A 16,423-nucleotide genomic window follows, 5' to 3' on the forward strand; every position below is an offset into this window, starting at 1 on the left:
TCGCGTCTAGGTCGCGCTCTGATTGATCCGTGTTTTTCGTTAATAACTCCTAAACAAAGCCGCGGATAACATTTTTGCAAAGGAAAATGTCGCTTGAAATGGTCTCAGGAACCACCCCCTTTCGGGATTTTCACGAATTTTGGGACACCCTGTATAAAACATCGATGGAGGACACAGAATTTAACATGCTAGATTTATCACCTACATGTCGGGGAAGATCGCCAAAATTTGAAAGAATCGCCCTGGCCCCTTTGTATAACGATGCCAGATCTATTGCATACGAAAAATATAAGGATATGGAGTTGTTATTAACTTATATACCTCCTGTGCATCATGAATATTTCAAAATACTGCCACATAAAGAGCATAAATAAATAATAGCAATATCTTATATAGAATATAATATACGTTCAAAATAAAAAATACTACTCCTGTTTTATTTCTAGTTATTATTTATAAACAAAATTGGATTAATACAAAATATATTTTAAGTGATATTTAATTTTTCATAATTGAAATTAAATGATTTTTACAATTGACTAATTATGAAAACGGTGTAAGTCCATTTACAGCCCGTAAATATATATTATTTTAGTTAAATCCGCCTGAAACAAATTTATATAATCAAATTACATATTGATAAATTAGTAGAAACATTGCCAGACTTGACATAATTAATTTATATTTTTCAAAACAACAAAGAATGGACTTGCACCACTTTCAAAATAAACGGTTCACATGTCGCAAACAAATACTTATTAAAATATAAGCTGTTGAAGTTTTTGCCAGATTGTGTAGTTACACTGTAGACAAAAGCCTACTGTTCCTTGTGACCGTGTCGATGAGACTGAACGTAATCGTGTGAGTGCCTCGAGACAAACGGAATTTAATTTTAATTCAGATCACACATAAATTTGAAGTTGTAAAATAATATGAAAGAAAATCTTATATATGTACAATGTACACCTGAAAAGGACGTTATAACTGATTATTTTACAACCATTGGGCTCTGACAATACACAAATAAACAATTAACAATAAACAAATAGTTATAAATCACGCCATTGACGACCGAAGACAATAAGAAAGGGAATTTCTTTGTCGTCGACAACCGCGACCAATTAACAACAGCTACATTTTCCCCCACCTGAATCCCCACCCTTAACCATTCCCTAAAAAACCGAGTTGACAATCGCAGTACTATTTTGATCGTGGTCGGAGTAACATCTTCTCGTTCGCTGTCATAATTTCGGTTAGTGTGTTGTGTAGCGTTTAGTGATCGTGTAGAGTGTAGAAGTGTGGTGTTTCGTGTTTCATACTTATTAGACGTATTCGTGTAAATAACAGTGTCTTGTGGATCCGACGGAGGAACACAAGATTCAGAAAAATTTGTAAGTGCCTATACTTTACATATTTAAGTAATATTTGCTGAAAATTTGGGCCAAATATCGTAAACTATTGGGATGGCAAGAAAGTTATTTCGGTATTATAAGAAGAAATAAAACCCAATTTTGGGAAAATTTTGAAGTTTTATGAGCGTGGAGTTATGAAGCTACCAAAAAGATGGCAAAAGATCATCGAACAAAATGGAAAATATTCTATTCATTGAAGTTCATTGCTTAAAATACCGAAATTACTTTCTTGCCAACCCACTAGAATAATGAAGCAGCTATTTTTCCGAAAGACGTTACTTCTGAACGATTCATGAGAGATTCAAAAATTTTTATTAGATGTGGCATTATCTTTTTATTAGGAAATTAATACGTATATCTTATACAGATACAAAAGTAATACGAAAAAGTTCCTTATCGAAACCTATTTTAACATCAATTTTTCAAAATTTGCCATGAGATATTTTCTCCAATATTTCTGCAAAATACACAATCTAATAGTGACACGTCTTTTCAAAATTTTTTTAATCATGCTCAGCTAAAACAGCTGTAAAAGTATCTGTGCAATTCTTAAAAGATTTTCTTTGAACGTTATTTAATAACTTTACTGACAACATTCTAATAACATTTTAGCTTCTCAAAATATCTCAAGTCGTTTGAACCAATTTTAATGTCAACCTCCTTTAAAGAACGTTCGAATATTAATGGGATCACTATAGGTATCACACATAATTCTCTGTATAAGCTTCGCTCGATTAACTGTTCCCTCTCTGTTAATATTGTTTCCGGGATTCGTTTGAATGTCGTTATCGCAAAGGCGATAACATATTTCGGTTTATAATTCATACGAAATAATGTTGGTGTTTATTGCAACAGCGTGGGAAGAATAACTGTAGCTCTTCGTGTTAATTCGTGTTTGTTGGAAGAAATAGATAGAAATTTATTGTAACTGTTATTACACAACAAATTAATTTGCTTTGTTGAACAAAGGAAGATATTTAATGTGCAGTCGACTTTATTAACATGGTTAATTTAGTGGACATTATTTACTAGCATAAATATCTGCAGTCTAGTATTAATAATAATTGATCGTGTATCCACCAATTAGCCTCTTTAATGGAAGACTGAAATCAATTAATTAATTAATCAAAGACTGTATTATATTTTTGGTAATATTGAATCGTTTTAGTATAACACATAATGGTATGGAGAAAATATTCTATTTGTTATACTCTAACACTCTATTTGTTAATCAAGATTTGACCATACAAAAAATTGTAAAAATAATTAATGATGTTCAGGACTATTCGTTGCTTTATTTACCAATTCTTTCAATCATATTTTTCGTTTCAATCAGACTTCAGTGATTCCTGATGCACCAGCTGTCCATGTCATGTAATCATTAGAATCTTAGCAATTAAATGACGATTTTCATATTCTGGGTTAAAATAGATCGAGACCACAAGGTTGATAATTTCTTCTCTAATTTACCAATTAATTATTAATTCTGAAATAAACTGAATCGAGTCATCGTCGCGGTTAAAAATTGATTATAGCCTCGGCTTATGTTCTACAATAAAGAAAGAAAACGGCATGAACCAAACATTCCTCGCGTGTTTCCAAACGGAACGCTCGCGCGGCAATTTGTCAGAGTCAAAAATTGCAGCATCAGCCTTGTTTCCGGAAACGCGTACAAGTCCATCGCATCGTTCCCACCGGCCTTTACGATCGCCTAACTGCTGGCTAATTTTCGTTCTCGTAGTGTAATGCGCCCTCGTTTCGACCGTGGACGTTGAAGTGAGCCTGGAAAGTGGTCGAGTTCGTCCTCTGATCGTGATAAAACTCCTGTTTCGCGGAAAAACCGTCGGACTCGCCGATAAAAATCACCGACTGTCCCAAATACGCATTTAGCTAGCACCTACAGTCATTTTCGCGGGCTAATTGGAGCGAGGGTTAATGATGTTCGCAAACGAGAATGAATTTCAAAGGCTACCGCATTTAATTCATATTAAATGAAACGACGATTAATGGCGGAGAGTCTCGAATTTTGCCAGAGGCTCGCCGACCATTGCTGCTCGAAAATGGTGGTCATATTTCTATATCTTGTTCGTAAAATATGTTATTATTATTGTACACTGAGAACAAAATCCTGTCGAAACAAAAAAAATATATGTTGATTCCATAAGATGTACTATTGAATAGTGCCAATATCATATGAACTTATTTTAATATTTAATACTATTGAATTTCAATAGCAAAACTCATTTCCGCCAATCGTATAAGCGAATAGCTTGACATCAATGTTTTCAAAAAAATAACATATGGCCTGAAACCAATTCCAGTATAAATCAATACATTTCTCAAATTTTTTTAACAACATATCTGATTGAAGGAAAAAGAGAAATATTACGAATAATAATGTACGGTATTGAATCGAATAATATTTTCAATCATTTCATGATAGACAATTCAAATCCATCACGATTTGCTTCTAAATTTCATACTATTGAAAAGAATACATTGTATTAGATAACTACTTTTTTTTCTCAGTGTACGAGACGACTTGTTAAAAACGGCCAGAATGGTAATGCAGTACCATTTTCTTTTTCGGACATCATTCTCATGAGTCAATTGTTATGAGAAGATTATTATTCGTTCTTAACCCTTAACTAACTAAAAAAAATTGGTTCAAGTAGCTTAAGATATGTTATTATCTTTTTTACTGAAAATAAATTGTTTAATGCATGATTTTGAGCCTGTTACTGTGGCTATACCCCTTAACACTATTTTTCGACAATAGAACAATGCGCAGGTTGATGTTCTCTTGAAAGAAAGATAGTCTTTTTCACGAGGATGGCAGCAGTTGCTCGTGTCTCTGTCTACCCGCGTACCGTTTCGTTGCCGGAGCTTATGGTCTCTGGGCTCTCTTCGTCCTTGGACGCAGTTAACCAGGAAAACTCGGGGAGCCCGTAGTCGCGAGCCTCATTTGCCGGCCCTCTCCACAGGCCGTTTCCACTTTGCAGTTTATGACCGTGCGCGAAGTCGATCTAGCGGCCGGGCAGAGTCCCTTTTTACATCTGCCCGGATTACTTTGCCGAAGTAGCTTCTGCCCGGAATACCAGTTCTCCGCGTCGCTATTGCGCGAGTTAGTTTCTGCGAATTGCCGGTTTGTTACTTTTGCTTTAAGGGAAAGATTCCTGCAACGTGATAACGGACTTTCCCTTGTTATCTGAAACGGTTCTCTCTTGCTTGTTTCTCGTTTCTTTTTCGTTTCGGACCACGCGCGAACCCCGGACACTCTAAATTAACGTTGTAAAACGCGTCGACGATTTCTGATCGTTTAGTTACATGGTCACGTGAGGGAAATTGTTAATTAACGAGATCGTTGCTCGGTATTTGTTTCACTAGTTACGTAGATTCGCTGTTCTAATTAGACCGTGGAAGTTCATGCAAATTCGCAGTTTCAGGGACGAATTTACTGTTGGCGAAGTTAAATGAGATTTTCTGTTCTTGGCTCGTTCTTTGTAAAAGAAATTTTAATGGACATTCCTTTGAATCTTGCTTTTTATAATTGATGATTTTTCTGCATTGTAAATTTATGGGGTTTCTCGGTTCAGTTCTAGGTACATAAAATCCTCGCGTATCTATTTCTATTGTGTTTAAATTTATATTTAATCGTCGTACGTTCCTCAAAAAAAGTTGCATATGAAAAAGTCTAGAATAATATTTCAACTTAATTTTATTTTACACTTTAAAATAACAAATTATGTTTCATTTATAGCGTTGCTCTTTAAAGAAGTACATCTCGCAACACAAACAGAAAGGGATGAATTATTTTACAGCATGTAAGAATAGTAAATTAATGAATTTTCACCCTGAGGAACGCATGAGGGTTAAATACTCTTAGTTACTTGTTAATTTTACAAATTATACAATACAGATTTAAATAATTTCTGGACTAAACTGGATTGGAAACGGAACAAATACACATCATAAAGTATACATCATTGATCATAATTCGTATGATAAAATCTTCTGTAAAGGTGTCCTCAAAATTTTCTTATTTAAGTTTATTATTATTTTTCAAGTTTTCATTTGACTTCATTTGACTTCATTTAAAATCAGAATGAAGTGCCATATAGATACAAGTATACATAAATAAAAGCCCATTCTTTTCCCTCCATGTGTCCAGGCACACACAATTTCCTTTTGAATATAATTGATTTTGAATATCATTGATTTTTTGAATATAATTGATTTTGAATATAATTGATTTTGAATATAATTGATTTTGGATATAATTGATTTTGAATATAATTGATTTGGAATATAATTGATTTTGAACACAATTGATTTTGAACACAATTGATTTCGAACACAATTGATTTCGAACACAATTGATTTTGAACACAATTGATTTTGAACGCAATTGATTTTAACACAATTGATTTTAACACAATTGATTTTGAACACACTTGATTTTGAACGCAATTGATTTCGAACACAATTGATTTCGAACACAATTGATTTCGAACACAATTGATTTCGAACACAATTTATTTTGAACACAATTGATTTTGAACACAATTGATTTTGAACACAATTGATTTTGAACACACTTGATTTTGAACGCAATTGATTTTGAACACAATTGATTTTGAACACAATTGATTTTGAACACAATTGATTTTGAACACAATTTTGAATGAGCCTATGCGAGACACGATTGCTTTCATATCTTTAGTTTTATAAATAAAATAAAGATTTGTATATAAAAATAAAAAAATGATTGAGCAAGAAGATATTAAATATATACTAACAATACTGTTGTTATTCAGAATATGTATCGTAGAGTCATGAAAAGACGAAAATTCGTCATATTGCATCAGGAGGTACGCCGTACGTCCTTCGGGCGGGGGAGGATTAAAGAAGAAGGTAAAGAGGAGAAATCCCTTTTCTTCCCGTGCTAATATGAACGATAAAGTGGCACTGATGAGGGTGGTTGCAAGAGAAATCATGAAGCAGATGGGGGCTTAAGCTAGGCGTTAATGCTTTTGGACAAAGTTTTCTCTTTTTGGATAACTTCGGAGTACACGGGGTGCATACTGTCCACCCCGAAAGTCTTCTTCCGCGGGGGTAACCAGTATTCACCCTTAACGAACTGGTTCACCTTAATCCCCGTTACCCGCGAGGATTAAGTTAAGTGAAAGGGTCTTATCGCCTTAACGATGATCGACGTCCTGGATCTTGGGTCTAGGTTGCTAAGTAAGGTCTTGTGTACAGCGCAGCTACGTCTCCGCTCTTTTAGCAAGTGTCACAAGTGACGAACAGTTAACTACCGAGATTGTCGAGTCACTTTCGAAGAAAAGTTTCTGGGAACCGTCGAAGCCTCGCGATGGAATTCTTGTCATCGTTAGTTTTGATAATACTCGTAAAAATCAGTGATCAGTGGCTTCACTTAGGAAGCTTCAAGCAGCTGCTGCTACTTTGAACATAGTTCCTTCAAAATTCGGCATTTTGTTTTAAAAGGTATTTTTCGTTTGATTTTTTATACTTGAGATATCATGAGTAGGTTTGTAATAATTATATACTACGGATTTTTATGCATTTATGAAGAAATTATCTGGGTAAAATGTAAATCAGTAAAGGATACGAAGAAATTTAGAAATATTGTAATGTTGTTTTTAACGCAACGAAATTGTTAATGGGTGAAAGCAATTTTTATTTTACTCCTGCTTCCCAGATTCAATGCAGAACATTTATATTATAATTGATAATGTTTGATCACTCGCGAAACGATAAACAAATTTTCAAGCTGATCATGTGAACACAGTATAACACCGGATTAAATTATTTTCACGATGTTCTTCTATGTATACTGTATTTTCATAAATCAGTTGGTAATATTACATCGCTAACAGCTGTACAGACTGCGGATCTTTATGCAATTATATTGTCTGAAAATTTTCAAAAATTGTTTGAATGTAAAATTCGATAGAATTTGGTACGATTTTTATTTATTCCAGATCTGCAAAGGTCACTCCACTGAAAACAAGACTTCATTTAATTCCACTTTCTTAAAATTTACCTACAAAAATTGAAAATAAACGAATAATTCACAAACATCAGACGTAATGACGATGTCGAAGAAATTCTGTTTTTCTTCGACAACAAAAATTGATTTTGTCCTCTAACGACTTTGTTACATTAAAAACAACATTACAATGTTCTCAAATTTTTCTAATCTTTCACCGTTTTAAATTTCACCCCGCCAATTTTTCATAAATGCGTGAAGATCCACATTCTCAGTGATTAATGATGACCCCCACATATTTGTTGCTCGCATTCAATGACCAAAGTTTCATGTTGCATAAAGCCGCGATCTAATAATAGTCCCGCAACAGCATGCATCTGAATTTTTAACCTAATCTCAAAAACTGCGAAAGCGTCTGATCCCCGGCGAGATAATTACTTGAAACAATGTCATTAACCGTCTACGGCAACTTAAATTATGTGACGTGAACTCGGTTCCGCCAGAGCTCGTCTTTCCATCTACGCGCACGTCACTCCGACATCGTGAAGTTCCAATCATCTTCGATAGAACTTCCAGGGTACTTCGAACTTTTGACACATTGTCTCTGGCACGACCGAGGTCGAAGTATGTATCTTGACAGATTCCCGTGGAAAATCTAAACCTCGCGACGTTCTCTCCCGCAAATCCTTTCGAATTCTAATTTCAACGTGTGCGGACGGTGAAGGAGTCGAAGGGAAACCCGTGGTTCTTTATTTTTCCCTGTTTCTCTTTCGCCGAGTCCTCCCGGGCTGCGCGCATCACTCAGAAGCCTCGGTGTAATTGGATTTACTGCGATCTTGGGAACACCTCCCGCGCAACCCCCTTCTCGTTTTTCTTGAAGGGAACACCTCGATTCTGGGATTCGAAGACACCTCGGAATCGATGGTTCGCGCCCAGGCGGAAATCCTCGCGAGACACAAGTGGAATGAGCGTGGCGCCAGATGGTGAACTAGTCGTGTCAATTGCGTCGGGATCTGTTGGACTGTCGACTGCTGATTAGACTCTACGAATGTTCTTACACTGAGAAAAAAAATCCTGTCGAAACAAAAAAAATATATGTTGATTCAATAAGATGTACTATTGAATAGTGCCAATATCATATGAACTTATTTTAATATTTAACACTATTGAATTTCAATAGGAAAACTCATTTCCGCCAATCATATAAGCGAATAGCTTGACATCAATGTTTTCAAAAAAATAAGATATGGCCTGAAACCAATTCCAGTATAGATCAATACATTTCTCAAATTTTTTTAACAACATATCTGATTGAAGGAAAAAGAGAAATATTACGAACTAGCTTTTCCCCGCGGCTTCGCTCGCACAGAAAACCGTTTAATGCCCTCGGAAATTGATATTGTTTCTCCATAAAACCTTTTAACCCCCCATTCACCCCTACAGAGTTTTAATTTTATGTCATGCCGCCATCTTAGATTTCAAAACCCTTTTTCATCCCCTTGGATCAATTTTTCAAAATGCCGGAACACAGGTGTTTGATTAATTATATCAAAGATCATTAAGACCAAGTTTCAAGCAAATCTGACCACGAACAAAATATTCCTCATAGAAACGTTGCAACCCCTTTTCACCCCCTCGGGGGTTGAATTTTTTGAAATTCCGAAACAGGTGTTTGATTAATTATATCAAAGAGCATTAAGACCAAGTATGAAGTAAATCCGATCACGAACAAAATATTCCTCATACAAACGTTGCAACTCCTTTTCACCCCTTAGGGGGTTGATTTTTTTGAAATGCTGAAACAGGTGTTTGATTAATTACATCAAAGAGCATTAAGACCAAGTATGAAGTAAATCCGACAAAATATTCTTCATACAAACGTTGCAACCCCTTTTCACCCCCTTGGGTGTTGAATTTAGAAATATCCTTTCTTATTCCTTGTATAGATCACATAAAGGAAACATCTGTGCAAAATTTCAGCTTTCTAGGTCCAAAGGTTTAGCCTGGGCGTTGATCAGTGAGTGAGTGAATGAGTCAGGACTGCATTTTTATATGTATAGAGATAATAATGTACGGTATTGAATCGAATAATATTTTCAATCATTTCATCATAGACAATTCAAATACATCACGATTTGCTTCTAAATTTCATACTATTGAAAAGAATACATTGATATTCATCGATGTAAAAAAATTACAATAACACGCGTGTTATTGATGTAACTACTTTTTTTTCTCAGTGTAGGAAAAAGCTGTCTTCTATTTTTGAAGTGAAAACTTCTTAGGCGCACCGCGTACATAAATGCTGGATACTGAACGAGTCTGATCCGGAGTGCATGCCGAGAACCGAGAAATCCTGCGATCTTATGCACACAGTATTGGTTTGTGTTTCACCTGCTGTATCATGCAAAATTTTTTAAGCTGTAGTGAATGATGTATTACGGAAGTGAAGGCGACGAGCTTTAAAATGAGTCCCAATATATTATTGTCCTATTCTTTTAACAAAATTATAGTTCTTCAAATATTAATAATTTCTCGAGAATTACCCTACAAAATGCAGAAGGTTTCATCCTGATTTCGTCCATCCATCTCGGAGTAATCGGTGAACATACATAGACAAAAAAGCGAGAAAGGGCACATACAGATCGATTCGAGTAAAAAAAATAATTAAGTATTGAAGAAAAATACATATATTATGTGGATTTTCAGGAACAACATTTGCAGATTCCATATAAATAACACTTCCATCTCTCATTCAGCTACTTTTCCCGTAGGTATTCTCGTTAATTAAATTTTTGTTCCTTAATTACATCGATCGTGCACTCGCAAACAATATGAAGCAATTGAAATGCCGAAAGTGCTCTCCGTCGAATGCTCTGCATATTTATTATTGGTCTACGGCGGGATAAATATTTCGTGAAGCATTTCCGCGAAGTTAATTTTATGCGGCCGTTAGTAAAAATCGATTTATCGCCGAGCCGATAAATAACATTTTTAATTCCGGCTCCGATAAATTAGTGAAATAAAACTGGAAATTTGCGCTATCGCCGGTGGGCTCACTTATTATTTATAAACACCGGGATCGTTGGTAACAAGCTCTAGCTGGCAGTGATTTATTTATCCAAACCCTGAATCCGGAACATTGCACAAAGACTTCGGGGTAATTGAATTGGCGAGCGTAATTAAGTTTGCAAGACTCCTACGATTCTATTCTCGCACGGTTCCCTGTTCCGGACAGGTGAAAAACCGGGGATAGTGCATAAATAAACTGCAAACAGGTTTCGTTTCCAGTAAAAGATGAGATCATTCCACGCCGAGTGCGGGGAAATCTGCTTTCACTGTGGGAAAATTTTCGATCGCTTCTTCTGCCGGAAAATGTCCCCCGAGAAATTGCAGTGCCGTGTCCCTTCTGCTTCCGTTAAATCTCATTCAGCTACAATGTTTAATTTACATACTAAATAATTCTACAACTTATTTTTGTTATACAGCTAATTTAATTTTCTGTTTCACATATCTCAATTTTCACTTTCAGCTGTAACATTAATTACCTTACTTTCATTATTAGTTTGCAGATATTTATGCATTTGCATATAGAAATATTCTGCAAATAGTGAATTTACAAAATTGCATATAAATACTGATTAGGGACGATGTTGTTTTTGTTTTTAATTATTTTTCTATGGAACTTTCGCGCCAACGAATTCGCGATATTTCTCCGATTAAAACGACACCAAACACGATATGATTCGGATCATATTTACTGATTCAATTAACGAGTCAATAGAACCTCGAATGTTCCACTGATTAGTTCGGATAATCGAGGTTCTACTGTTTCGTGAATTACTCGGATAAATATCGTTTGAACTGTGTCGTGTTTGGTATCATTTTAATCAGAAAATTCTCGCGAATACGTTAGTAAAAATGTCATTAAAAAATCGTCGGAATTAGAAAAGTTTTATAACTATGTGAATGTTAAGTTTACTCTGTGTCCTCCCATGTTTGACAAGAGGTTAAGGAATAATGTCTGTACAGGATCTAAGTATAGAGGAAGGATTCAATGGTCGGTGTTCATAGTGGCAATCAATGAGCAACGCATTACTAATTAAACAAGTTTGAAAAGTCCCCATAAACAGCAATGAAGGGGGCATTACTTAAGAAGTGACATTTCGCCGGTGTAACCAGGCCGAATTAACCGAGCACCGTCTAATTAGGATTATCTATAGCTGTCCCGTGGATTTGCGCTGTGAAACGTCCAATTAAGGCGGCACGATAGACAATGGGATTGCACAGTCGCGAAATTACGTTGCCAAGGACTGTCCCATGCAAATAACCTTATGTATTCCCAACGACGTACGTACTCGCGAGCGGAACGCACGCCGCCTGCTCGCGGAAATTGGAAAAAGGCGGGGGATGAACGTCTTCTGTTGGAGGATAGGACGAGATAGTACAAGAGGGTGGATGTCGAGTCGGTCATTGTCCGACGTAAAGCGGCGGAACACCGTGAAATTCGTGATAATGCGAGCGGAAGAACAATTTTAATTATCCATTTGCAATGCAAGCTGCGGCGATACGGTCCCGTACACGATAATTCCGAAATTATCTGCTACAATGGAGTCACGCGTCGATTCTGTAGGGTAAATAGAAACATAAATTCCCTTTCACTGGATGGTCGTTGAACAATCTATGAAAGAAAATTGAAAAAAATTTTTTTTTAAATATTGTATTGTCATCCAGTTCTGAGCTATGTTTAAAATTTCAAGTCTCTAGCTCATCGGGAAGTTAGTTTAAAATCAATTGCAGAATTTTTACCGAACAGACGGACAAACAAGAAAGCGAGCTAATAAAAACGTGGTAAAATGGGGTCCACTTCAAAATTCAAGTTCCATTCTTCTTTTCACAAGTTTAATAAGCTGATCCTGTTGCTTTAAGCTGCGTCCACAACTGAAGCAACATCGACATTTTGCCTCCTCCGGATGTGTTCTTTTTTTCGGCAGAAGTGTGACGACTTCTTCGCGATGACGCAACATCAACTAAATGTTCCTCATTGTTTTGTCAGTGTGGACGCAGCTTTTTATAAAATTCACAATAGTAATTCTCACATTACTTATTTAACATATTATAATTTTCTTTCGATATAAGAGGACGATGTTTTTTTCGCAACAAGAACACTGTAGAACAATGTCAACGTCTTAAATCGAAAGGAAGCCCTAAATGAATTATGACCACGAACATTTGTCTTGCCGTAGTTGCCAAATATAATATAAACAGTATTCAATCGTCAGAATAAATCAACAAAGTTCCCCTTCTCTCTAAAAAATAAAAAGATTTAATTCAAATTCACTGCCGACAGAGAGAACTCGTAGATCGGAATAAATCAACAAAATTCCGAATCAAAACAAAAGAGACGAAAAACTAACCTTAAAACACGAGGGAGAGGGATCCAGAAAGTAGAGGAACGAAATTGAGAAGCCATTTCAGCGGCGCGGTTAAATATTTGTTTATACATTACTTTGATTAACAGTGTAACGAACTCTCTGTTATTCCGGCCGTATACCATTTGCCCCGGGAATTGAAATAATTAACCGGAGAACGGAAATATACGGGAAGTTGATTAAGATTCGCGCGGGAGAGTGTGTGAATCGCGGAGAGGAGGAAAATGGCGTGGGTCGGCAAAGGGGAAGCTTCTCGACACTTATTGTAGAATGATAGAAATAGTGGGCAGATCTAGAGATTGATAGAATTATTTTACAATAATTGAAATTATACAGGTACACACTCTTTTTCGTACACAATTATTGAATAAACATGTACCTACTACTACATGTTTATCAACCAGCAATCATTTAAAAGTGCTTAGAACTATTAACATTTTGATAGATTCTTTTTAAAACATCCACCATAATGGGGTGACCATGCGTCCTTTATTTAAGAGAACAGACCCTCATTTCAGTGATCTATCTTTTTGACAGATGATAATAATCATTAAATTAAATGATCATTTTTGCCTTTATTTTGAGAATTTTTACAAATTTTGAATTTTTGTGAATTAAAATAAAAGTCACGCAAAGTTTATATTATTTTACACTTTTATATTACAATACATATAAATACTAATGCCCCATTTTTTGAATTTATGAAGAAGTACAGCACAGTGTAAAAGACAGGCTCCCGTATAACGCGACGAAAAAATTGTTTTTCAAACAACTGTGTAAATTGTCTGTGGCAATAAGTGTGTACGGTTCTTTCAAAGAAATCTTTGTACATTTACCGTACATTTACTTCCACATGAAATACATATGTATACATCAGAGTTGTGCTAATTCAATTACACAATTGAACAATATAATTAAAATACAGAACTTTGAAAAAGTGCGATATAGTTTTATGTTTTTTTTTTCTGTATTTATTTGCTGTCTATGCGCCGTAGTTTCTATTCCTCGTCCTCGTTCATAATACGTAACGGTATTTTATAATTGTACTCCAATTGTAATTAAATTACATTGTAATTTAATTACAAAGTATTTTATAATTGTTCTCCAATTGCAATTACGAATTACATAGTAATTTAATTAGAAAGTATTGTATAATTGTACTCCAATTGCAATTACGAATTACATAGTAATTTAATTAGAAAGTATTGTATAATTGTACTCCAATTGCAATTACGAATTACATATGTAATATAATTGAATGAAGATCTGAATTATAAATTACAATATGACCGAATTACAATGTAATTCAATTACTGTATAATTATAATTCCTGGGATAATTCAATTGTAATTCTGCACAACTCTTGTATACATATCATCATTTTAAACACTTTTCTGATCTGTCATAGTTTACTGTAAAAATAATTCTATGTATACCGCAAAGGGTTAATTTTGTGCGACTCTTCAGGGTTGAAATTCGGCACCGAATTTATAATAGCCCTTCCTAGCTACAATTCTAAAAGTGCCATATAATTTTGTTTATTACTGTATATTGTCAAGGGACAGCGTCGGCGGAAACGACAGAAACGACGTTTCAGATTCGCGAAAGGGTGCGTTCCGCTCGGAAACTTCTGCAATTTCTCTGACAATGCGCGGCCCCATTTTTACGAAACAAATAACCCATTTCGTTAAAGAGACACGGGAACGTCCGCCGCGTTACTTTCTTCCGTTTCGCTCGGAAATTCCTCGGAGTCGCGGCCAGCTCTCCTTTTGCTCTTTTTCTCTCTCTCTCTTACTCTCTCTCTCTCTCTTTCTCCCCGTATGAAAATATAATAAAAGTCCGCGGAAAATGGGAAAAGTGGATGAAAGAGGCGACGCGGGGGTACGGAAAAAAGGAGGAAGCCTCGGTCATTATCCAACCGGAAACGAATGAATGACGCGAACGTCGAGCTAAGATACAGGGAAGAATGAAAGAAACGCGAACGGGAAGAATTCTTTTGGAAAAATTCCCCGAGTTCGCGGGGGAGAGAGAGATACGCGAGCATGAGAGTCCGGTGCATGATTTCTGAAGCGCTTTTTTATGGCCGCCGAGGATGCCCCGACATTTTATTCACGTCGTTGTTCAACGCGGCGAAAGTGTTTCGAGTAATTGGAACACCGACTTTTTCGGTATTCTGCGCGAGCTGAAATTTTAGAAAAAAATTTAATGAACGTTCCTGTGCGAGGCAGAGATGATTTTTTTTCATATCACGCACCTTCTCGCGGCGTTATTTAGATTAAAAATCTGGTTCTTGCGTTCTCAAAGATTGCTTTCGTGCGGTTTCTTCTATTCCTCGGTGGCGGCGAATAGCTCGTGTGAGAAAATTTGGTTACATTTTTTAGGTTATTCAACACTTCAGCTGCCACGCTATTAGCGTGTGCGTGATATTCGTTTTTTATCAAACTAGAAAAGTTAATTAAATATTTCAAAAATTCTCATTCCTGAAGGGTTGAATTTTATTATATCTATCATTTTTATTTCGCTTACTTGTGGCCAACACTTGTGCCTGTTTTCATGATTACTTATCTACGTTCCTAAATGAATAATTAATTTCTTTATAAGTTATGTTCGTTTTCTACAGCATACGTTTACAGAGATTATTTTTGTTATGGTGTGTGGTACCATATATTTGTGCGTTAAAAAATCGAGCACATAAAATGTTGCAATGACCCTTATGGTTGTAACATACATATGTATATTCACGCGTTGTGAGCAGTGAGAATTATTACAACACTGGCGGGATAAATTTCTTACGCAACCCTATGAATATTTTAAAGCATAGGTACCCGTTGTGTACGCGATACAAAGATATTTATTAAATCCTTGTTTTGAATAATTTTAGTTAAAAATTCCGGGCGAGCGGCGTTAAATAATTCTATCGCTTACACAATGAATGAAATAACATGACGCGGTTACTAAATTCCTTGATAATATTTGTCCTGGTTGCACAACTTCTCTTTTAACATTATTAATAAATTACCTCAACTATTTACAGAGCTTTGATTCCAGAGAAAATGGTGGTCTAAAGATATACAATTAAATATATAATTATTTAACATTGACGCACATTTTCCTCGCGGAAATGTATGTTTAATTGTAACAACGTGCAAATATACACATTTGGTTTATGTCACAGTAATTCGTGTCCCAAACACATTATACTGTTTATGGTTAGTAAACAGAGCCTTTCGTATCCAGCATTATTGATTCATTTTTCCTACTATTATCATTCTACATTTGGAATTCACGTTTATTGTAAGCAAGTTAAATGACAATTTTTGAATAACTACTTTGCTATAATTATATGGTAGATTTAAAAAGCAGAAACGTGCATCCCTAAATGCAAGAATAATATCGATATCCCTTAGGAATAACTATTTTTTCAATGGAATTTTTTTGGGGACACCCTGTATATTTTTGTGATGCTACTTTGCCTTCTGAAAATATATAAAAATCATATTATCAGATGATTGCATAAGTTCGTGTCCGATTTAAAAATAAAATTCAATGGTTAAATTTTAAAGAAC

At 35.4% G+C, this 16,423-nt stretch overlaps 1 protein-coding gene and 1 long non-coding RNA gene across 5 annotated transcripts in view; both read left to right on the forward strand.

Moving 5' to 3' along the window:
- Pgant9 (polypeptide N-acetylgalactosaminyltransferase 9) overlaps positions 1-16,423 on the forward strand; it is a 498,492-nt gene that overhangs the window by 344,484 nt on the left and 137,585 nt on the right. The window lies entirely within an intron of this gene.
- Positions 1-16,423, forward strand: part of LOC143211082 (uncharacterized) — a 40,334-nt gene continuing 23,911 nt past the window's right edge. Inside the window, exon 1 of the long non-coding RNA XR_013009386.1 lies at positions 1-16,423. This exon is cut by the window's right edge and continues 18,916 nt beyond it. This is a non-coding gene — a long non-coding RNA (uncharacterized LOC143211082).

The sequence above is a fragment of the Lasioglossum baleicum genome, chromosome 8 (assembly GCF_051020765.1).
Source record: "Lasioglossum baleicum chromosome 8, iyLasBale1, whole genome shotgun sequence".
Taxonomy (NCBI): domain Eukaryota; kingdom Metazoa; phylum Arthropoda; class Insecta; order Hymenoptera; family Halictidae; genus Lasioglossum; species Lasioglossum baleicum.